At 43.8% G+C, this 25,296-nt stretch overlaps 1 protein-coding gene and 1 long non-coding RNA gene across 6 annotated transcripts in view; one reads left to right on the forward strand and one right to left on the reverse strand.

Annotated features, from left to right (window-relative positions):
• The window catches only part of PLCB1 (phospholipase C beta 1), a 777,970-nt gene that overhangs the window by 20,154 nt on the left and 732,520 nt on the right, over positions 1 to 25,296 (reverse strand). The window contains exon 33 of one of the 5 annotated variants that reach the window (XM_059720211.1): positions 23,350 to 24,300. The exons of the other annotated variants lie outside the window; for them this stretch is intronic. The gene's annotated coding sequence lies outside the window, so the exon portion shown is untranslated. Of the gene's footprint in view, positions 1 to 23,349; positions 24,301 to 25,296 lie in introns of those variants that run through there. 5 annotated transcript variants of the gene reach the window in all.
• Positions 1 to 25,296, forward strand: part of LOC132247552 (uncharacterized) — a 111,034-nt gene that overhangs the window by 7,447 nt on the left and 78,291 nt on the right. The gene's annotated exons all lie outside the window — the stretch shown is intronic.

Below are 25,296 nucleotides of genomic sequence, written 5' to 3' on the forward strand. Positions count from 1 at the left end.
GGGTACCTAGACCCAAGTTTATCTCTCTCTCTCTCCTTTATGATTCCCTGGATGAAATCAGTTGTCTTTTAGCAGCCAGGCAGTGTGAACATCATTCACTATTTGTATTTGACAATAATTTGTATTTTCCTTAAATGGATGGATTAAACTGAACTCTTTAGGGACTGTCTGTATAATCAATTAATGTTTTTATTTCTCTAACAGTGCCACAGTTTATTTTTTATGAACAGTCCTCCTGTGCATCTCTTAAGCTGTATATTTGGAACCACTCTTTCTTTTGATGACTATTTTACATACTCATAGTTTATGGCTAAGTACAGACAGTCAAAAAGACTGAGGTTGAATTGATTCAGTCTTTATAGGTTAGCTTAAGCTACAAAGATTGAACCAATAAGCAAAAGAACAGATATTCACTCTTGATCCAATTTTGAGTCAAGAATATGACGACTCCACAAGCTCCCTTAACATCACTGAACATTGCCGAAGAGCAGGAAATGCTTGATGTTTGATGGGGTCTGACCACATCATTCCATAGTGTCATCAGGATGTAGTCTTCATACATCTCATTCAGCCAAATTTCTCAGAGGCACTGGATATAAGAGCTCTTAGAGCAGATTCTATTCTGCTTATTAGGCACATAAATGGATTTACACACTGAAGTGTGGTTCTATTACACCCTGCTCAAATCCCTGAAAAAATGTATGCAAAAGGTGGATGAGTCCTTTTTCCTCGCTGTTTTTTTTCCTGACACTTAGTTTTAAGGCTAAGATGATGGTATATTACAAAAGCAGACACATTAATGGATTGTTGAGACTTGAACACAGTGGAATAGAATCATACTTAGGCATGTAAATCTATTTAGATACCCAATAAATGGAATCTATCCATTAGGTAGATCTAGTCCTATTTGTGTCTTGAGAGTTCATCCTTTAGCTGGTGTTCCCCCTCCTCCCACACACCCCTAAACTGTCTGTTTTGGTATAACTTTTATATACCTGTTACTGTTAGCAAATTGTATGGGGGTTAATGCTAGCTTAGTGTTGATATTACTGATAACTCTGTTGAAAAACCTTATCCAGCTCTGAAGTTTACCCTACTTAGTAGCAACTTGAGCCCTTCTGCACAACTATACCTGTCCACATCATGAAGACAACTCTGCAGCACTGAATCTTTGAAAAGTCTGCTCTGCAAATTACTGAGGAGACCTTCTGTTAATATCTTGTTAAAATATGAATGTTTTCAGACTAGAAAGCAACCACACACTGAATAAATATCAAAGCCATGAAAGTTTATTTGAAAAAGCTTTCCAAACAGCTACAGTTCTATAACCCTTTGTTTTGAAATGTTTCCCAACTCTCTTACTAACAACATAAGCCTGTCTTTCCCTTTGGTCTAAGCAGAGTTTCTACACTGCATTTTACTGGAGGGAGCTCTTGGTATGTGGCAGTGGAGCAATTGACAGTTTTCTCACTCAGTAGCCTACTGAGAAATTCTATTCATTGCATTGATAACTATGGTGTCTGAGACCTAGATATTAATGAAGCGGAGGTGCATAGAATAATTACACTGCGTACACCTACAAGCAGATACTCACGGGGCACATTTACATGTGATATTAATGTACCCAAATAAACTCTGGTGCAGCTCACACCTGAATCGGCTGCTCCCAGGCCAGTGTCTTCACGTGTACCCAGGACTGCAGCAGTTCGAGCCAGGGTGGTCTTAGATGCACATGAAAATGGTACACCTGGGAGCAGGTAACCCGAAGCAGGGAGCCTGAAGGGTTAGCCCTGGATTTCGGGTGGTGGCGTTAGATGGTGGAGGTACTGGCTGGGGCATATGGGTGTTATAGTGTGGGGCTAGCCAGCAGGCAAGTTCGAGCACAATATAAGTTCTTGGCTATAGGATAGTACTTGTGTTGGGCAGTACTATGCTACAGCAGAGTTAATTAGTTTACTGTGCCTTAATATGGGTGCAAGTATAGACTGTGATGCTTTACTGTGGAATTAACTAGTCGGCTCCGCAATAAAGCATATGTAGATGCACATGCATTTCATAGTTGCTAGGGTTGGAAGGGACCTCAATAGATCATCAAATCTGACCCCCTGCCCTGGGCAGGAAAGAGCACTCAGGTCAGATGACCCCAGCCAGGTACTTGTCCAGTCTCCTCTTAAAGACCCCCAAGGTAGGGGACAGTACCACCTCCCTTGGAAGTTCATTTCAGATTCTGGCAACCTTTACCATAAAGAAGTTCTTCCTGATGTCCAACCTAAATCTGCTCTCGGTCAGCTTCTGGCCATTGTTCCTGGTTATTGCAAGGAATGCCCGGGTAAACGCAGCATCTCCTATTCCTTGCTGCACCCCCACCCCACAATGAATTTGTAAATGGCCACAAGATCCCCTCTCTGCCTTCTCTTGCAGAGGCTGAAGAGATCCAAGTCTCTCAGTTTCTCCTTGTAGGGCCTTACTTGCAGGCCCCTAACAATATGTGTAGCCCTCCTCCAGACCCTCTCCAGGTTATCCACATCCCTCAAGTGTGGTGCCCAGAACTGGACACAGTACTCCAACTGCGGCCTAACCAATGCCATATAGAGGAGAAGTGTCAGGGCTGTGCGAAACAGCAGTGTTCCATTTCAACCAGTGTTTTGACATTTTGATTTGAAACAGCTGTTCCATTTTGTTCCATCGAAACAGGGTCAAAATGGTGAAACTGTTTTGATGTTTCGCCCATAGGATATAATGGGAAAGGACAAAGCCCATAACGTTGTCATTTCTGGCTTGATTTGGATGAAACTTGCAGGCATGCTAGTCCCTACTGAGGCCACAAAGCCTTCCAAGTTTCAAGGAGATAGGTCCAGGGGCTTGGGGGAAACTGTACCTCAAGCTGCAGACAAGCAAAACTCGTGACATGGGTGATACTGTGTGTATTAAGATGCAGCAGGGTGAAAGTTGCAGGGATAGTAGCCCCTGCTGAGGCCACAAAGCCTGCCAGCTGTCAAGGAGAGAGATGCAGGGGCTTCTGGGTTCTGGGGCCCTGCACCTCTAGCTGCTGACAGGCAAAACTCGTGTTGTGGGTGCTTGTGCAACTGTGTCTGTTTTGGGGCATGGGGTGGGGGAGAAACTACTGCAGGCCTGGCTGCTAGGCCCTTTTGCAGCCACAAAGCCTGCCAGCTGTTAAGGAGATAGGTGCAGGGGGTTCTGGGACCCTGCACCCCTAGCTGCTTACAGGCAAAACTCGTGACATGAGTACTTGTGCAACTGACTGTCTCTGTCTTGAGGCAGAAGCAGTTCCCGGCTCTGTATTGATTCTTTTCTCTCCTTAGTCTGTGGTTTTGTAGGTGTTAATCCTTGCTCATTACCTACCATGTACTGAGCTGGTCCCTGAGTGAATCATGATTGATTGGTAACACATTAGCCAGCAAGGATAACAAGTTAATGAGTGAGGATTAATGCCTACTGAAACCACAGACTAAGGAGAGGAAAGAATCAATACAGAGCCGGAAACTGCTTCTGCCCCAAGACCAAGACAGTCAGTTGCACAAGCACCCATGTCACGAGTTTTGCCTGTCAGCAGCTAGGGGTGCAGGGTCCCAGAACCCCCCTGCACCTATCTCCTTGCAACCTGGCAGGCTTTGTGGCCTCAGCAGGGGCTAGCATGCTTGCAGTTTTGACCCCACTGTGGCTTAACACATACATGTGGCACAAGTTTTGCTTTCAAAACTTTGGGGTGCAGTTTCCTCAAACCCCCCTGCACCTATTTCCTTGACACTTGGCAAGCTTCATGGTCTCAGAAGGGGCTACCATTTCTGTAAGTTTCATCCAAATCAGGCCAAAAATGACCACGTTATAGGCTGTTTTCTCCTTCCCCATTATAGCTTATGGGCGAAACAGCATCAAAACGGCAAAACATTTCAACTTGCCTCGTTTTGTTTCGAGGCTGTTTCGACTATATCTGTTTCATTCCAATTTTGCTGTTTCAACCTCGAAATGTGTCGAAACAGCCTTGAAACAAAACTGGTGGCGAAATTTTGCACAGTCCTAGGAAGTATCACCTTCCTGGACCTGATTGTGATGCACCTGCTAACACATGATGTGTAGATCGCTGTTTATATATGTGATAGCTTTCTAGGTTTCATCTGGACTACAGCTGTCCCTATATACACATGGATATCTGTAGTCCAAATTAACATTGGCTCCAGTCCAGACTGACTAATACTCATTGAACAAGGATTAAAATGAATGTAGACTAGGGCAGTCCGATTAGACAATTTAATCTGTATTAATTAACATGTATAGACAAGTCCCAAGGAACCTGGCAGATGCGCTTCTGGGGATTGATATTTGCAATGCTTAACTCAGCTGGGTTTCTGCAACACAACAGCGGCTATCAGGCACAAAGTAACACCTTTACAAAGTCAAATGTGCCAACAAGGCCTCACCCTGACTAAATATCAATTGCAGGTCAATTGCACCCATTACGGCTCCTGGAACAACACTTTAGATAAATTGTCAGCAGGATTGCAACAATGTAGCAGTGGTTAAACAGGTTTATTATTACCTCCTAATTACTTCCAAGCATAAGTCCACACACAGAGGATGTGAATTAGGTCTTTTAAAGGGCTGTCAAGTGTTTAGACTGTGTACAGCTCTATTCACCCTTCATTCAAATTGAACTTTGTTTTGAACTGTGAAATATAAATAAGTTGACATGTTTTAGACAATGGTGAGCACATCTACATACAGCCCATGTGTCCTTTATAATCACTACCATCTTCCATCCTTTCAATAAAATTGCAAACAGCCAAAAGACTATGTTAACATCTGCAAACTATGGAAAATGTTCCCTGTCTCTACATCAAGCCATGACAATCATCTGCTTGAGCTGAATTACCCATTGGACTAATATGGGTAAAGCACCTGGTCCCAAGCTTCTATATTCAACAGACACAAGAGAGGAATCAGACATGTCAGGTGGCTTTTAAGTCCTCTGCCTACATAGTCAGATTGATCATTTACAGATGGGTCAACTGATGGCAACCTTTTGTACAAATCTAAGACAGGGCTCAGACTTGCAACTCAGGAAACTGCAGCAAGATGCTTTAATTGCTCAGCTACCCTATGCCAGCCTATTCCCACATACACATACCTGTAAGCATGTATGGAGCAGAAAAGTCCCTGACATACTCATGAGGTTTATTTTTAAGCAGATTCCTTATGACTTAGTTTTCACTAATTAAGTTTCTTATTAGAAGTAAAAAATAACATTCTAAAACATCGTGCATTAAACCTCACAACACCCTACTCCAGGAAGGCATGCAGTTGTCTGCTGTTTGGAATACTTTGACATTTTTTTCACTCAAATGAATGGGGTTTTTTCAATCAAATGACATTAAAAACCTAAGACATGCTTTGCCTATCACAAAAGAACACGCTGAGTCATCATCCAACAACAGAAAAGCAGTGCCTGGCAACACTATGCAACTGGTTGGAACAGGAAAATTATGGATGTCAAGTAATATTTTTGAAAGTGCCTAAGTGATTCAGGAGTTTAAGTCCCATTTTTCTTCAACAGTAATTTAGGGACTTGCAATGACTCTTCAGCTCCCAAGATGCGTTTGAAAATAAGACCTAGGCTTTTTAGTCACTTTGGCACTTCTGGGGGTCGGGGTTGTTTGAAAAAAAATGTTGAATGCAATCTTGTAGGTTTTAAAACCTCTGAAGCAGCCAGAGGCTTAGGCAGGTGCTGATCAACTGAAATAAATTAAATAGGCTGTTCTGCATGCACTAGTACAGTGTCTTCACTGGCTGACAGTACAATGGGATTTTTATTTTTTAAAGCAGTCGGAATGCAATTACCCAAATTGGAATTTGTCCAAGACAATTAGCTCACATGTTTCCGTGGTTGCCTGGCTCCCCTACAGTCTGGCTAGGTTCAGGAGTTCAGATGAAAATCACCTGAGGCAACAACCCAAGAAAACAGCAGGAATAACAGTGAACTTTCTGCCTGGAGGCATGTCCCCTTTTTATTGCAATGGTTCATGACATGACTTCTTTTTATGTGGGGGGAGGGGGCATTAAATAGTTTATTTCCAAAATATATCATTTTAGCAGGGGGGCAGGGGGCTTTCCCCATTCTTTCTCTGCAGACAGTTGTGCCAGGTCTGATCACCTTTAGGCAGAATATCTGTAACTCAGCATATCTGCAACCACGAGGGGGTTCCAGCTCATGCAGTATGTAGCTCTGCTACCTTACTGGTGTTTCATATATGGCCTATATTTTGCAAGTGCTCTGCAGACTGCACTGACTTAACGCACTACTGTTGCAGTTCAAAGGGTTATTTAGGACACATTTTGCTGGCTCAGGCTGTGGGTATTTTGAAGCATGTCTACAGGAATGCCATCATGAGTGTGGTAGTGTGTGTGCACCCAGCGTCATTCTGCGGTTCTCTGGCTTTGGTTATACTTGCTGATGTGCAACCAGCATGAGAGTTAAAGACAGGGATCTGATGCATGCAGAGCAGGAGCATGCTTCATGGAAGTGAGCCAATGTATGGCATGGAGACAGTGTAAACCTATTCTTAGTGACCAGTAAGCATTATTGCATATCTGAACTCAACTAGTGTGCTCAGGGAATTTAGTTGTTGGTAGAGGGCTCTGGCATTCTGGACTTACTGCAAAGTCTATTTAATCAGTTGTTTTCCGATGAGATAGGCTCAAATAAAGGGGTTTGGGTTTTCCTTTCTTTTTCTCCCTCTTTTCAATCATCTGTAACGGGTTTTTTGGGGGGGCTGTTTTGTTTTGGGGTTTTGTTTTTTTTTTAATTTATGCTTGGACATATGGGCCTGCTCTGGGTTTGGGGCCATAGATTGAGTTTGGGATACCAATCCCTCTTTTCAATCATCTGTAAAGGGTTTTGGGGGGGGGGGGGGGTTGTTTTGTTTTTTTTTAACAGGATAGTCAACTTATGCTTGGACATATGGGCCTGCTCTGGGTTTGGGGCCATAGATTAGGTTTGGGATACCAATCAAGTAGTAAAATAAATACAAGTTACCATACTCAAAGTTTTCAAAAGCATTCCTCACTGTCTAGCTGTGCTCCCTAGTAAAGAAAGCAAGTTTCACCATGGACTTTGACACCAAAGTTGTTCCTGGATTTCCCTTTACCAAAAATAAAATGTTCCTACCTCTTGATGGGGCTATGTTTGGGAACTCACACGTTTAATAAACAGGAAAAGTTTGCACCCCATTCACACTGAATGTGCAAGGAACAGCAAAAGCAGGTTGAATAACCATAATTATTAAGGGTAGATAGGTTTTCATAGTTTGCATTTTGGTCTATAATAATGCCAATATTTATTCTTATTTCTAGGCCAACTTTCTTTCTATTATGACACATTGAGTTGCTTATGATTTTTGGTTATTAGGTTTTAGAAACAAAGTTAGTGCAGTTTTTTTACTGCAGCTCTTAAGAACTTTATCATTTCATGTGTGAGTTAATTGTAACACTGCCTTGGGCTCAGACTAATTAAAGACAGCCTGAAGGTTTTTTTCCACCAACAGCACAGTGAATTTAAGGAAGAAAAATAACATATTTTCCTTTCTAGAAGTCACACTGGATTAAGGAGCATTAAAAAGTGGGAGGTTAACAGAGTCATCCTCATGATCAAGTTCAAGGGATTAACATTTCAGTTTAGCTTTTTTTTAAAAAACCCACATTTTATCAAAGATCATCTTTATACTGACTGTTGCAGAATCAGGCAGGAAGCTATCTGATTGTCCCATAAGCTTAAACAAACCTCTCAGAAATTTCACCTTAAACTAGTTTAAGCAACATAAAAATGGAGCTTCTTATATAACCTTGCAATATAGGTAAATATCGCACAAGCCTTCACACTGCCATGTAGAGAGGCTGGAAGTAGTGCAAAACAGGGGCCTCACCCATAGTGCATTGTGGTCAATAGAAAAAAAATCCCATACTTTGTCGGGTTTACTATATTTCCAATTTAAAAAAGGACGTGTGTGTGTAGTGGGGGGGAAAATATGATTATGGAGGGGCACTGATATGTCCATGCCCTACCTCTCTCAAGGCACAACCCACCCCCACCCACCCTGCTGCTGCCCCTCACTCCAGACCCACAGTACCCCGCCCCCCAGACCATGCTGCTGTCCCTCACTCCCAACCTGCAGCTCTCCTGTCCCTGCTGATGATGCCCCTCACTCCTGACCCACAGCCCCCTGGCCTTGGCTGTGCCCTGCGCTCCCAATGCACGGTCTCCCACCCCCATGGTGCCCCTCACTGCCAAGCCACAGCACCCTGCAGCCCTGACCTACAGTTCTCCCCCCTGCCCCAGCCCTGCTGCCCATGCAGCTTCCTGCTGCCCCTGATGAACCCTCCCACCCCCTTCCCCAGCTGGAGAAGTAGGCACCTCCCTGCCCTGCTGCAGCAGACACCTGCCCCCCTCAAACCAGGAGCAAACCAGGTAGTGCTGGGAAAGCAGAGGCAATGCAAAATCCCAGACATTTGCTGATATTTTAAAAAACTGCCTGAACAGAGATGGGAGGACCCAAAAAGAGGACATGTCACTAGAAATGGGGGATCAGTAGCCACTGGAAATGAGGGATTAGGTCACAGCTACAAACCCATTTGTATGGTAACCCTAGTTTTGGATCCAGAACTACGTGAAGCTATCTATGTGCAAAAAGGCTGCAGATCATGGTAAAGAAAAAGCAAACCATCGGGTTGACTTGCATGACAGAACCATGCCTTCACAGCACAAGGTCAAACCTAAGCTGCATCTGACAGAAAACTCATGCAAATTACTTCCCTTCCTCCTACAGCAGAATTTCAGAGCCTTGGTATCATCAGTTCCTGATGTCCAACCTCAGTCTGCTGTGTCCGTTTGTGGCTCTCATTCTTCCCACTGCCATTAGTGTAGAGTCCTATCTACTATGGACATTTTTCTAGGGCCATCTCTCTCTACAAAGTGCATTTGTTTTCTCAACACCTTTGGCCGGCATTCTCATTAAACTTCCTCCAAGTCACTTATTCTCAGTCAACCAGTGATGCCCCATACAGAAAGTCATTCTTAATATTGCCCTCAATGACATTCTCAACTGAACAGTTTAACTGAGCTGTCAAACTGTTTTTTTGGAAAACTGGAGAGGGAGAGGCATTCTGTAGCCATTGGAAATGGGGGATCAAGTCACAGCTACAGAGGACAGAAGAACATTTTCACTAGGGTAGATTTTACATCTATCTAGTCAATGAAATCTAGGTTCCCCTGAGACCCTATCTCCAAAGGGAAGTGACCCAGCATTTCTTGAAGTAGAGAGATCTTTTCTTTGGGCCTGTGTGCATTTAATAAAGATAAGTTTCTATTCAGATTTTTGAAAGACCCTTGCCAAATTCCTCTTCAGAAGAATTTTAGTTTAGATAGCAGATATTTATGTCCTTCTATTATAGGCAGCCACAGATGACACTACAAAGCATCTTTTACATAAGTTGTGAGTTCCATCAAACCCATCAAAGTGGTTTGAAAGGCAGTTGAAAAACTGCCTGAAGGAATGTCAGACTGCTCCACAGGGCTCATTAACATCTGCTTTACACTGGGCTCATGCCACCAACCTGAATGGAGCATTGCTTGCTTTACACCACCCTAAGTGAGATCAGCACCAAGCCCTTAAATTTGCATTCTTTCAGCAAGCTTCTGCATATTTTAGTTCTAGACAGTACACGGCTAAAAGGGCTAACAAACAATGTCACTCTACCTTCTGCTTTATTAATGTAAATAGCAAACGGAAATTTTACCAAGCATTTAAAATTAATTAAAAAACCTGTATGATAATACATTCCTTTTCTTATAAAGCCAAATCAAGAGAAATCATACATTATTTACTATGAAGGGATTATGGTAATTTCCTTACATTAATCTAAATTCTGCAGGTTTAGCGTTGCTAGTTTTTGAAAGGGAATTATTCTTTTGAAACAAATCTCAGTAAACTTATTCTATCAAATGATGGATTTCAAATACAAGAAGAGTGAGTGAGCTAACCTACAGTATCCTCACACACCTTCCCCCTCCCCCTAGGGGAGTCAGAGCATCATACCCTATGTAAATGTTAACTACACAGTGGGTGCATCTACACGAGACGGTAACTGCACAGTAGCCAAATAATACTGTGCAACAGCACGTCACAGCACCAATAGTGCTAACACACTACTGCATAGTATTATTAGCTATTGTGCAGTAGCATCACTAAAAAGGTATTCACTGGTGCTACTGCACAGTAATTCCAGTTACTGTGCATTCATTTAATACTTGATTATACCAAGCACTAAATAAATGTGCAGTAACCACTGCACAGTATTGTCTCATGTAGACGTGCCCAGTGTAGCCCTTACTTGTCTTATTTCTACTATTGTTCATGCTTAACAGCCCCAGTAAGAAAGAATATCCAAGTATTGGCAATGCTACACAGCTGATTTTGGCTCGAAAATGTCATAGAAGTTGTATTTGCTTCCACAAAATCTCACTTAGTGAGATTTAGTGTTAATTCTCTAGATAGTCATTCTGTACTCCAGAGTTGTCCAACTGGTGGCCCACAGGGTGCATGCAGCCCATGGGCTTCTGCCCAGCTGCTGCTGCCTCCACCCTCCCCTGGTTTCTGCTTCTTGCTTCCACCCCTGGGGTTGGGGTATGGTGGAGCTGGGTGGTGGGAGAGTGCTGCATGTGTCAGAGGGGAATACTTGGGCTTCCTGCAAGAGAGGAGCAAAAGAATCATAGAAATTAAGGGCTTGAAGGGACCTCAAAAGATCATAGGGTCCAACCCCTCTGGGTAGGAATACTGCTGAGATCAAATGATCCCAGCAAGGTGTCTGTCCAGTCTCCTCTTGAAGACTTCCAAGGATGGGGACTGCACCACCTCCTTGGGAAGTCTAGTCCAGATTCTGGTCACTCTTACCATAAAGAAGCTCTTCCTTACACCCAACCTGAAACCATCCTCTAACAGTTTATGGCCATTGATCCTTGTCCTTCCCTGGGGCCCCCTAGTGAACAGTTTTTTTTCTGCCAGCTGCCAATATTCACCCCTTACATACTTATAGATGACCACTAAGTCCTCCCTCATTCTTCTCTTCCCCAGGCTAAACAATCCCAGATCCCTTGGTCTTTCCTTATAAGGTTTGTCCTCCAGGCCCTTAATGTATTTATGGCCCTTCTTTGGACCCTTTCAAGATTCTTCACATCTTTTTTGAAGTCTGGCACCCAGAACTGGACACAGTACTCCAGCTGGGGTCTCACCAGGCCTGAGTAGAGAGGAGGAAGTACTCTCTACTCAGCCCTGGGTGACAGCGATCATTGCCTGCTGGAATTCACCATTCAGTGCAAGGTGGCAAAAGCCTGCAGGAAGGCAGCAGCCCTGGACTTCAGGAGGGTGGATTTCAATGAGGTAAGAAGAATAGTTGGGGAAGTACTGAGGTCCCGGAGGTGGGGAGGTGGGTGTCCAAGAAGAGTGGTCGTTCCTTAAGGAGACGATCCTCCAAGCCCAAAGGGAGGTAATCCCAACAAGGATCAAAGGGGGCAAGAGGGCGCAAAAGCCCCCAGGGCTCACCAAAAGCATACAGGAACATCTCCTAGCTAAAAGGGAGGCGTACACACAATGGAAGGGAGGGGCCATCTCCAGGGAGGACTATACCTTGGTTGCTCGGGGCTGCAGGGGGAGAGTCAGGAAGGCCAAGGCAGAGATGGAACTGGGACTAGCTATCCAGATCAAGGACAACAAGAGATCCTTTTTTAAATACATAGGGGGCAAAAAGAAGGTACCGGGTAACGTGGGGCCTCTGCAAGACACGCTAGGAAATCTGGTTGTCGCACCAGATGACAAGGCTAACCTATTTAATGATTTCTTTGCCTCCATTTTCCTGAGCAGGGACCAGATCAGCCCTTCCGCTGGAACCCCCTCAGGCCCCAGGGGAGGCACACCCAGGCCTAGGGTCAGTGAGGATCTAGTCAGGGAGCTTCTGGAGGGACTGGACATATTTAATTCAGCTGGTCCTGATGACCTCCACCCCAGAGTGCTGAGGGAATTGGCAGAGGTCATTGCGGGACCCCTGGCACGGCTTTATGAGCACTCGTGGTATTCTGGTGTGGTGCCAGAGGACTGGAAAAGGGCCAATGTGGTTCTCATTTTCAAAAAAGGGAGGAAGGAGGACCCAGGAAACTACAGGCCAGTTAGTTTTACTTCAATCCTGGGTAAACTTTTTGAGAGAATTATCCTGGCACATGTGCACAAGACGCCAGCAGGAGAGGTTACGCTTAGGGGCAACCAACATGGGTTCATTAGAGGCAGGTCCTGTCAGACCAACCTGGTGGCCTTCTATGACTAGGTCACAAAATCATTAGACACAGGGGTAGCAGTGGACGTAATCTTTCTGGACTTCAGGAAGGCCTTCGACACTGTCTCTCACCCCATTCTCATTAAAAAAACTAGGGGACTGTGGCGTCAACACCTACACAGTCAAATGGGCTGCTAACTGGCTGGAGGGCCACACCCAGAGAGTGGTGGTGGATGGGTCATTTTTGACCTGGAGGGATGTAGGCAGTGGGATCCCCTAGGGCTCGTTCCTTGGACCCACGCTGTTCAACATCTTTATCAGTGACTTGGACAAGGGGGTAAAAAGGCCAGTATTCAAATCTGCTGATTACACTAAGATGTGGGGGGATGTGGGCACGCTAGAAGGGAGGAATAGACTGCAACTGGACCTAGACAGGTTACAGGGGTGGGCAGATGAGAACAGGATGGGTTTCAACACTGACAAGTGCAAGGTGCTGCACCTGGGGAGGAAGAACCAGCAGCATACCTACAGGCTGGGGAACTCCCTTCTTGTCAGTGAGGAGGCAGAAAAGGATCTTGGAATCATTATTGATGCCAAGATGAACATGGGCCGACAGTGTGGGGACGCAGTCAGGAAGGCCAACCGCACCTTGTCATGCATCCACAGATGCATCTCAAGCAGGTCCAAGGAGGTGATCCTCCCCCTCTATGCAGCACTGGTCAGGCCGCAGTTGGAGTACTGCGTCCAGTTCTGGGTGCTGCACTTCAGGAGGGATGTGGACAACATTGAGAGGGTTCAGAGGAGGGCCACCCACATGATCAGGGAGCAGCAGGGCAGGACCTACGAGGAGAGGCTAAGGGACCTGAACCTGTTCAGCCTCCACAAGAGAAGGCTGAGGGGCGATCTAGTGGCCTGTTACAAACTAGTCAGAGGGGACCAGCAGGCATTGGGGGAGTCCCTCTTCCCCTGAGCACTCCCAGGAGTGACTAGAAACAACGGTCACAAGCTGGCAGAGGGCAGATTCAGACTAGACATCAGGAGGTGCTACTTCACAGTCAGGGCGGCTAGGACCTGGAACCAACTTTCAAGCGAAGTGGTGCTGGCTCCTACCCTGGGGGTCTTTAAGAGGAAGTTAGACGAACACCTTGCTGGGGTCGTTTGACCCCAGTACTTTTTCCTGCCATGGCAGGGGGTCGGACTTGATGATCTGCTCAGGTCCCTTCCGACCCTACCAACTATGAAACTATGAAGTATCACTTTCTTGGTCCTGTTTACGATGCATAAGCTAATGCATTCTAGTATGCTATTAGCTTTGTTGACTACAGCATCACACTAACAGCTCATGTTCCATCCTCTGATCAACCATAACCCTGACATCCCTTTCAGTCATCTTGCTGGCTAACCTATCTCCTCCTAACCTATATTCATGTCGCTGGTTACTTCTTCCCAGATGAAGCACTCTGCATTTATCCTTATTGAACTGCATCCAGTTCTGCTCCACCCACCTTTCCAGCTTGTCCAGGTCTGCTTGGTTCTGCATCCTATACCCTAGTGTGACCACTTTTCCCCATAACTTAGTATCGTCCGCAAACTTGGCCAGCATGCTTTCCACATCTGCATCTAAATCATTGATAAAGATGTTGAACAGCACAGGGCCAAGAACTAAACCCTGCGGGACACGACTGGGCACCTCCCACCAAGATGATACAGACCAGTCCACTAACACTCTCCAGAATTGCCCCCTTATCCAGTTCCCAACCCATCTGACCGTGGACTCTGCCAGCCCACAATCCCCCAGTTTCTTTTTAAGAGCGTAATGGGAGACCATATTGAAGGCCGTTTTAAAATCCAAGTATATGACATCAGTCGCATCTCCCACATCTAAGCGGTTCACTATCTGATCATACAAAGAGATGAGGTTGGTCAGACATGACCAGTCCACAACAAAACCATGTTGGCTATCCTTCAGCATCATGTCTTCTGTCAATCTCCCACAAATGAACTTCCTGATAATTTTTTCCAAAATTTTACCTGGTATTGAGGTCAAACTGACCAGCCTATAGTTTCTCAGATCCTTCCTCCTCCGTTTCTTAAAGACTGGCACCACATTGGCCCTTTTCCAGTTTTCCGGGACCTCTCCCAAGCACCATGAGTCTTCAAATACCTTCACCAATGGTTCTGCAATGATTCCAGCCATTTTTCTTAGCACTCTCAGGTGTAGTCCATCCAGTCCTGCCGACTTGAAAACATTCAGCCATTCTAAGTGCTCCCTCACCAGTTTGACACTGGCCATTGGTTGGCAGCTTCCCCCCCCCACCGCCATATCCGTCCAGTATCCGACCAGGTGAGTGACCACCATTTGTATGCAGAAGCACCAACGTAAAGTATTCATTAAAGAGTTCAGCTTTCTCCTGACTGCCTGTTATCAGTTGCCCCATCCCATTCTGCAAGGGCCCCACATTTCCCTTGTTCTTCCTCTTGCTCCCTATATGCCGTAAGAAGGACTTCTTATTGTCCCTAACTTTGGTTGCCAATCTGATCTTGGTTGCCACCTTCACCTTCCTTATCCTCTCCCTACAAATATGTGCTCTACTTGTATATTTCTCCTTGGTGACTACCCCTTCTTTCCCTGTCTGTAAGCCTCCTTTTTCTTTTTTAAGCACTCCCTAAGTCCTCTAGTAAGCCAAGAGGGTTTCCTGGCCTGTTTACTACCTTTCCTGCATACAAAAATGGACCTTTTCTGTGCTCTGAGGATCATTTAAGTGAGGAACAACCACCCTTCCTGAACTCCCTTCCCCTCCAGTACATCTTCTCATAGGGTCTCTCCTACTACTGTCCTAAGCTCATTGAAGTAAGCCTCCTTGAAATCAAGCACCTCTGCCCTACTGGCTGACTTCCCTGCCCTACAATGGATAGTGAATTCTATCATCTCATGATCACTATCTCCCAGATTACCCTCAGTCCTCAGATTTCCCATGTCATCTCCCTTGGCTAGAACCAAATCCGACAAAACCTTCCCCCTGGTTGGCCCATTCACTTCCTGTACTAAATAAAGTTCTTCCACACAGGTCAAAAACCTACATGACCATGCAAAAGAGGAGCCATGCACTCACAGCCAAGAATGAGTCTACACTTCTTGTGCTACCTAAGTGACAGGGAGGGAACCCTGGGGTTCTGTAGCCAACATGATGTGTGCGCGAGTGGGGAGAGGCCCCTGCCATCCAGAAGATGGACACTCCTGCCGTAATCAAAGCAAACAATCTTCACCATCAGGTTAACACCTGGATGAAGGTAGCTACACTGTGACTAAATACAAGATGGCATGTGTTTATATAAAGCCTGAATCTTGTACCACTATCTCTAATGGGGTTTCAATCCAACTGCTCTTGTGGCCCCTCTACTACAGAACAAGCTTGTGCATGGTGCTGCCCTAAAAAAGGCTCTGCTGTAGTGATCCATCAGTCGGTTATAAGATGAGCTGCCCTGGGAAATGATAGTTAGTAGAACATAGCATTGTGTTTAACAGAACACAGCATCATGAAGGGCTGGCAGTAAGTGTCTCCACAATGGTGGGTGGGTTAAAATTCAATAGGGATATTACATATGTAGACGGTGTCTGTTTCTCTCACACACACACAAATGTAGCATATCTACATACTCATATTTCAGTAACTTACCTTCATTTTCCTCTCTGCCACCTCCGTGCCCAGTTATGGACCCTTGGCCTTTGTTTAGGCTGTAAGATTTTTGAGGTAACTACAGTTTTTGACAGATATAGTTATATAGCAACCAGCATGATGAAATGCTGCTCCCAATCAAAAGCTACTGCTATCCCAAACTTGTAATGACTACCTAGCAATAAACAACACTAATTGCTAACAAGACCTCATGCTTCATAGACAGAGAATGCTGAAACAACAGGCAGGGGGAGGGGGACTGACAGTGAGGGGCATGGCAGGATGAAAGGAAGTCCCTTTATGTACAGGGAGATTCTTTGAAGATTCTTAGTTGAAGAGTTGCATTTTGAACTTCTTTCTTAATTGTTTAGTGATTTAGGGTGAGACTAGCTGACTGTTCTCACTGCATGAAAGTCAGATCCCTAAATAATGCACATTAGTTTGCAGATTATTCTCACAGGAGCTGCAGAAGTGTAACTGTTTTAGGGCAAGTGACAGCTTGCACTTTGTTTCCTGAAGCAAGAAAAATTAGAACAGGCCAGGTAGGGCAAAATATAAGCTGTTCAAGATGTTTGTCACATAAACCCCAAATGAGCAGGCTAAGTATTATCTCCACTTTGTCTAGAGTTGAAGTGCTTCTCATATTTTCTTTAAAAAATATTTTTTTAGGACTTGATGTCCATATGACCCAGGAAGATTCAAAAGTTGAAAAAAAAAACACTGAAGAAGAGACCAAATAGTTTCAGATAGAGCCCTAATGTTGTAGCTTCAGATTTATATACCAGGGAAGGTGATAATCAGATGTACACACCAGAATTTCACAGAGGTAGCTGTAGGGGACCTCCAATTACCATTTTCTCTCTCTCTTCTATTATGTGTATAGATGAGCATAGAAAAATAAAATGAAGTAGGAGGGAAGCCCCTGACAGAGTGAAAAGGAGTGGGCTGACTATAAGGTATCCCTTCCCCCACACTGCTTGCATGCCTATGTTAAATCTGTGTGCTCCCTGCTCAGTAGCTTACAGGTGTGGAGGTAGAGCAGTTGTATCAGGGAACAGAGTGGGGAAGATGCACATGCTTTGCTTGGCATGCTCCTCTCTCCAACCAGCAACATGTCTGATAGGACAGGGATAAAGTCACTGCTTGGTATTATTTCCTTCTGCTCCAAGCAATCCACTCCACCCTTGACTAGGAGAAGGGTTTGGTCAAGAACCTCAGGGTCCTAAGATAAAGAGAACAGCTGCTGGAAGGGGTTGAGGCATATACCCAACCAGGAACTGTACCATATCACTGGAACCTTCTTCCTCCAAGATTATAATAACCCCCCGTGGTTTAGAGGAAACCCTAGGAGAGATCCCAAACCCACTGAAATCAATAGGTCTTTCCATTATCTTCACTGGGTAATGGATTTGATCCCTGCTATAAATCTGAAATGTTTATACTGAAGTCAATGTCATTATGCCCTAAGGATTTGGCCTCATGTGAGGCGAACCCGAACCCTCCGTCTGCTTCCTCCAGTGAGTACCATAGGTGGGTAGCATGTAGTTCCTAGGACTTTTCTTTTTCTTTTCATCTGACCTAATTTCTATTTGTCACTATTGGTAACTTCAAATTCTTTAAGTTCCGCTCTAAGCAAAAGTTTTTATTTTAACATAAACTGTTAGAACTGATCCATTTTTTTCCAAACTGCAAGGATGTCTGTCTTAAGGAACATTTATTTTGTTAGAGTTCTGTCACTGTTTTATTACTGTTATAGCACTTGACATTTCCCAATTGCATTGAAAGATTCTTTTGAATTCATGCAACTTTTAAATGAATTCTCTGATGGCAAGTTTGATCAAAATCTATTTGGAGATAAATTTAACAGACACTAGTAAAAATACAGACTGCCATGATAAGCAATCAAGGTATTTTGGGAAGTGATAGTATACTTTTAATGCATTGGTTTCTTAGTCTGAAGTTCTTTTTTAAATATAATCCAGACTGCACATTGTTATTTAGGATACTGTCACTGTCAGCTCAAATCCTGATAAGGAATAAGACAAGTCAGGTTATGAATTAAAACAAAAAGTTCTCCCTTGTGTTTGCGAAATGTTTTTTGGCTTACTAAATTTAATCTATCCCCACCCACTCATGGAGATGTACTTAGAAATATGGAAATAAAGACAGGCAATATCAGAACTAATAATTATGACTGAACAATTAAATTACTTCCCTGCTTTATACAACTGTAATAAGATTTTTCTGAATTACTTACAGAAGTCATTTCTATAATTTCCTATCACTGTTATGTTATTTAAACTTTCTTACATATCAATTAATTTGAAATAATAAGTCTTTAGGCTATCTATTAATTGCTACACTGTAGACAGGATCTGTATTTAAAGTTATGCAATGAAAATTAAGCTGAAGCACCAAGCAGTCTTGGCTAACAGAAAAGGCTTCTTCAGCCCTTCGGATAAGAAAGAAAAGATAATGGGGGCAATGAATACACAAGAGATTCTCTCAGTTTACTATTCTCTGCTGTTACATATTAATACAGATTGCTGGAGCTCTTAGTTTTCTATTTTTTCTTATAGATGTTTTGCTCGCATCATTGTATTTTCATAGGGTTCTTTTTTTCTGATTATATCGTGCAGCTGTTTTCAGATCAAGCAGAACTAAAGTTATCATTAATACTAAGGAAAGGCCAACCACATGAATACCTTCAAGGGTATTGAGTAGTGGAGCAATATTTGGAAGTTCTCACAATAAAGAGACAATGTAAGTGTGGCTGAGGAAGTTTTAAATAACATAGTTGATACTCGTGTATCCTTTAGATAATACGGATGGGTTTATTGGAAAGAAGGCTTGTCTGCGCACCTGCAGAATTTACAAGTTTTGGTTTCTATCATCTTGGGGTTGTGACCCACGCCTCACTGAAGGAGGAGGTTTCAAACTGCTTGATTAAGTCTTGATGCTTTTGTAAAATAGTTCTCTTTTCTAGCCATCTTCCGGCTTTGTTGATGTGGCTGAAGCCACCAGCTAGCATTTGTGGCATCCCAACTAGTTTCATGCTGGCAGCTTTCATGTCACGCAGAGTGGACTGTCACATCAGTCAGCAGGACCTTGCTGCTTACAGGCTGCTCTCTTGAGTGACATTAATGACAGTAAAGGGAATTAAAAAAATCCAACTATTTAATTGACAGAGGAGATTCCTCTGTGCCCGCAGGGTCAATGCTAGGTCACAGTAAACATCCAGGCCACTAATGCAGGGATCTTGGAATTGATGGTTTCCCATCATTACCAATAAGACTCAAACAGCAATTTTGCATATATATTCTATGTTGGAAAGTATGCCTGATGGAAGTGGTTCTTTAAAGCCATACAGGCTCAAAAGGCTCCTTTTTCTCAGTGTGCTAGACCACTCACAATTTCTTTACTGCTTACTGTATCCTCATTTGTATTTGCTAGGAAAAGAAAGAACATTGTGGAATTGCTGTACTGGATGTAAGACAATTATTCATTCCTCTGGACAGTAACAAGTTTACATTTTCGTGCAAAAATGATCAAAATCCCTTTAATATTCAGACTGAGCATGGCCCTTTCAATTTCCTCATACTGACCCCCTGAATTGGATTAATCGATGTAACTTTTATAAAAATCATGCTAAAAAGTGTGTGTATTTGTTTGTGAAACACAGGGTTTCCTGTGGCTGTCTATAAAAGGTTTTAAGCAAATGTATCTTTGTACTAGCCTAGAAATCTAAGTGACTACAGAGAGCATGTATAAAACATATAATAGAGCATATACAAATAATGAAACAACACTCATCCCAGTTGTTTGAATGCCACACTGATCTTACAGCCTTTTGGGACACATACTGTCATTGTGCTTTACCCAGTGCATCTACACATACTATTAAAGTGACATGGTAAACTCTGGCACAATTTGCACTGGAACCAGCTTCTCCGAGCACAGTGTCTACACATGTGCCTGGGACCACAGCAGTTTGAGCTGGAGCACAGCAGCCCCAGACTGGCAGCAGGCTCAAGGGTTCAGCTCCTGGCTCCCAGTAGCAGCATCAGGTAGCAGAGGGGCTGGCTAGGGTATGAGAGTGCTAAAGTGCAGAGCTGTGCAGCAGGCAGGCCCCTGATGCCCCAGCCAGCCCCTGTCACCGTCTACACGTGTGTTTTGGTGCAGCAGATGACTCTGCCATAAGACAGTACTGTCATCAAAAGTAATATCTTACAGCAGAGTAAATTTACTGTGCCCTAATACCAGTGCATATGGAGACAGTGATGGTGACTTGTGTGTATGGCCTTGGTTAGAATGACCATTATTCTGTTGCATGCTGTGAAAATAATGGACAATGGGTTATTCTCAGGAGCTTCAAAGCCTTCTGCTTCACTGGGCGTTATAGACCGATATATCCAATATACTATAATAGCCTTTATTGCAGCAGCATCCATTATAGGTAATATATTAAAGGTAATACTCAGAGAATAATGGAAGATTTGATTCTCACAACCACTGTTAGTTTTAAAATGAGTACTGGCTGTACACTCCAAAAATGTTGCCTTGAAAATGTAGCGTTCTTGTTTTCAAACTAGAAGGACTGTTTTAAAGAGCAAGCATATTAAATAGTGAATTCACTGGGGCCTAGACCATATCTTAAGTGTTTGTACTACACTCTCACAAAAAGAAACTCTGAACCTGATTGGTGCTGCTGTGATATAAATAATTAATCAATGGGAGAACAATAAGCTGTAATCTCTTCTATATATTAATACATCCTGAAAATACTAAAGTTCAATATCAGTTGTTTGCAAAACAATCTGTCCTACGTATTTCATGGCATGTGTTTTATTTATGAATTTTAACACCTACTTTATGAAAATAAAGATGTCAAAATGTGGGCTGCCAAGCTCAGTACAATTCCCATAAGCTATGCAACAATCAGATAGAGAAGCTACCGCTACACTAAGCATAATTCAGGTCCACAAAATAGTCTGCAGCCCTGACTTAGGAAAGCATCCTGATTCAGGACAGCACTTAAACATGAGCTGAAGGCCTGCTTGGGCCCTCTGTATGTTGCAAGGCAATGCTGTGCCAAGGCACCATGCTAGCTGTGTGACTATTAGCCCCTGAACCAGAAGTACTATAGCTGTATTAGTGTGGCACTGGGCAGGGGCCAACAAGTTTGGCATATACTGCACTGTACTCTGTAGCATATTATGCTACTGTACTATACTGGACGCATCTACACATGATGCTATGTCACTGTAGCAATACGCTATGGTGATGTAACATCCATGGGCAAAACCCATGATGTCACGGCTACATCACTGTAGCAATGCACTCCCTCATTATAGTGCGTCACTACAGCGACGTAGTGCCTAAAAATAACCACGTGCAGTGCTCACAGAGCAGACTGCCCTATCTTTTAGTACTTCCAAAAGGAAGCACTAAATGACAGCACTGTAACAGTGGTGTCGCAGTTGCATGTGTAGACATGCTCACTGTGTACTGCATGTTGATACTGCTTTTGGTTCAGCTACTTCCTTGTGGCACACAGACATACCCAATGAAGGACATTTGCATGTGCTTAAGATTTCCTGAATGAGAGCTTCTGGTATGTGTAGGTATTGGCAATAACTTTTTAGTTCCTAGTGCCAAGATTCATAGAACATAGCTCTGTTTAGCCTTTCCCCTACTCAGCCAAAAGTCCTGCTGGAAGGAATACCTGTTTTGCCCAAATAAAGAAGGGCCACATGTGCTGAACAGATTGGTGACTATATGTCCTCCTGTTCTTTAAAATTTGTATCTCAGCCTTCTGACTACTGTCAAGCAATCACAATATCTTTAACCGAAGGAAAGAAAATCTGTCCCTTCCCTTCCCCTGCAAATAATCTGTGCATCAGATTACAGTAATAACATGACCCAGTGAATCCCTGCATGAAATAGTGCAAAAGCTCTTGTGGTTACTGCATAACTACCATCAATACTACAGTAGTGTTGTTGTAGCCCTGATTGCTCAGGGAATGTGCAAGGAAAATTTATTTTATTGGAACACCCATGACCTGCAGGTGAGGTGGGGGGGGCAGGTGTGACCCATGAGTGGGGTAGATGGAGCAGGGGTGGGCTGGGGGGCCAGACATGTCCCACAGGTGGTGTAGAGGGGGCAGGGGGAACCCACAGGTGGGGTGAGGTAGGTGCGACCTGCCAAGGGTGGGAGGGAGGCATGATCTGCAGGTGGTGGGGGGGGACAGGTGCGACCCACAGGTGGGGGAGGTTGCGGGGGGTTCCCCCTCAGCAAATCTACACTCTCATCCCTCCCATCCCTTTTCCCACCAGGACTTACTTGCTTGAACGCTGATAAAAACGGCTGCACCCAGAGCAATTTGTGGGATGGGGGTTGAGAGTGCTGGCTGGGAGGGGAGCAATGGGTTTGGGGGGGGCAAGGGGGCAAAAAAATAGATCAGTGAGGGGGAAGGGGGCAGTAAAAAGAGCAGCCCCCGGGCTACAGCCAGTGGCTGAGCTTTTCCAGTCCTGGGGCTGCACAGGGGAAGTGGGCAGAAGTTTCACGTATCTGTTTGACCTAAATTGAATGAGTCTGATACTACGTCAATCCAGGTTTATCTTAATACCAGTTTATGTGTGTATGGAACTTCTATACAGTTACAAGTTTAGACTGATTTCCTGCTGGTCACTGAGACCGGGTCTGTAAGCGTAAGGTTGGCACTAGGGCATGCTGCATTTAAATCAGGTGGCCATTTTGAACCCAATTTAGCCCTGTTGTGTTACAGATTTGAACAGCTTTTCAATCACTTATACCAATTTATATGTCATTTCTGTCCCTAGCCATGTTGTTTAAAATCTGAGGGGATTATATGTCTGTATGTGAGGAAACGGAGTTGACACTAGTATTTCTGGCTTTCTAAATATCGGTTGAATTGTTTCAAAAGGACTGAGTTCCATTCTACACCTTCAGACATCAATATCCCAAGGACACTTTTGTACAAATAATAATAAAAAAAAATTTGCTCCTTGGCAAACTGGTGTCAATTTAGTGCTGTAGTCTCTGGCAAATCAACCTGATGGTATCTTAATGGTATGCAGAAAGGACAAGATATTCATCATGCTCTCAGAGCATAATGCCACTAGTTTGCTATTGGTTTCCATAAGTGAACCCCAGCATTCACAAAAACAAGTACATGCCCTAAGAATTTTAGTGTCTAGTCTTGCTGCTCTGAGAGAAGATGAACGAAGCGCTATTTTGAGTGAAATATTTTTGCGTGTGACAGGTTTTTTTCCTGTGCAAGGTATCTTACAAGAATAAAAGCACTAAGACATCATAAGCAGGCAATGAGGACTATATTAGGGTTCATATAGACAGAAAACAGGTGATACCCATCAAAAAAATGAAGCAGCTTAAAACATCACTTTAAAAGTCAATATAAAATATAACATCTCATTCATATTAGTTAGAGGCCAGTGCCATTTTGTGCTAGGTACTGTATAAAACATAATGGAGAGAGACTGTAAGCACTTTGGGGCAGGAACTAGGCATGCATAGATGGAAAAAGGCTGATATAACAGTACATGGAGGAACACGAGGAAGCGGCAAAACAATATTGACCTGAATTAAACACAGAAGTCATGGCAAACAAGCTGTCTATCTGTGATGGACACTGTTGTAGGCATCTCAGCAGACAGGACTGAGATTAACTCCAAAAGGAGACTGGGTATGATTTTATGCTACCAATGCTAGGTTGTGAATTACTAGAAGAGAGATTCATAAGACTGTGTTAAATGTATTGAGGGGAACTGCAGTAAATTTAGGCTTTTTTGCTACCATTCCAGTCAACACAGTCTGCATCAGACACCACACCTCTCTCTCTGACCCAGCCTCCTCTGTTTGTACCAGTGGCCACCTCCTTTGAGACAGGAGTTTGGGGACCTTTACTCATCCAAACATTTGCAATCACCATTTCAGTTTCCTGTACCCTCAAAGCTTATGGACTGAACCACTGTTTTGTCATAGTCCAAACTGTTGCTGAACTGTGGCAGACCAGGAAATGGACTGTGAGTCAGGGTCAGCATCTGCCTTCTGTTTCTTCTCCTTGCTGAAGACTTTTATCTGCCACAAACTGCTTCCCTTGGCATGCTGCAGATGGAAACACACCATGACTCCACGTGTTTCTCCTCTCACCCCTATTCACCTCTGCAGGAGAAACCCTTCTGCAAGACCACTCTCCTTAACCCTTGCAAGAGTGCATTAGATGGGTCACAGCCTGGTCCTAAGGCACTGAAGAATAAAAGTCACATGCAAGAAAATATGAGCATCTGCTTAGTGATTAACTGCAATCTTTCACCAGCAAGAAGATATAGTTTGTCACAATAGTTTCCACCTTGCCAACCCCCTGACTACAAGAACCTGTTCTTATTCCAGCAGATGCATGAAGCAAGTTAACACATTCTGACAGGTAGCAGCAGCATGGTAATACAAAACAAAAAAAAGAAAACTGCACAAAGCAAACAAAAATAACAATTCAATACTCAAAGCAATTTCTTCCTGTCCACAAGGAGAACGAGGAATTCCTCTTTACAACCACATCAACCACAATATATCCCAAACCCCCATCCTCCACAGAGTTATACCCCTGCTGTCTAGTGACATATACAGTTAAGCACTTGTGCAGTTTGCTAGAACAACCCATCCATAAAGCAAGCAACTTTATTTTTTAACTTGACTCTCATCCTCCCTTCAGGTCTGCCTGTCTTTCCCCCCCATCGTCTTCATTTTGTCCCTCAGAATAACTCCTCCCTTTTATCTCAAAATCTTTCCTCTCCTGTCACCACCATAAATTCATATTTATTGCCTTCAAATACTCCTTACCTGGTTGGTCTCCTAGTTGCCCCTCTCTCCTTCTGCTCCCCATGCCCTGTTGACCTGATGTCCCCTTCTAAACTCTGTTAGATAGTGCCCTTTCCAGTATACTGCTTATGTGATATTAATTCTGCAATGATAGCTCAAATTCTTCCCCCATTCTTCAAGCCACTGCAGCCTTCAGAGTGCCACTCTCCCCTGCTTTTTGCCAGTGGTCCCTTCCATCCCCTCCCCTGATGCTTCCAATCTTTGATGCCTTCATACCCTCCTTTCTTGTGCTCCCTCAGAGCTCCTTTACTTCTTCAGGGTACGCTCCAGAAGATGAACATGGTTTAAATTCCAACCTGTTGTAGGTGGGGTGGCTTGAGAGTGCTGCAGCTACTGTGAGCAGAGTACAGGAGAAGCTCAGATAAC

The sequence above is a fragment of the Alligator mississippiensis genome, chromosome 1 (assembly GCF_030867095.1).
Source record: "Alligator mississippiensis isolate rAllMis1 chromosome 1, rAllMis1, whole genome shotgun sequence".
In the NCBI taxonomy this organism is placed as follows: Eukaryota; Metazoa; Chordata; order Crocodylia; family Alligatoridae; genus Alligator; species Alligator mississippiensis.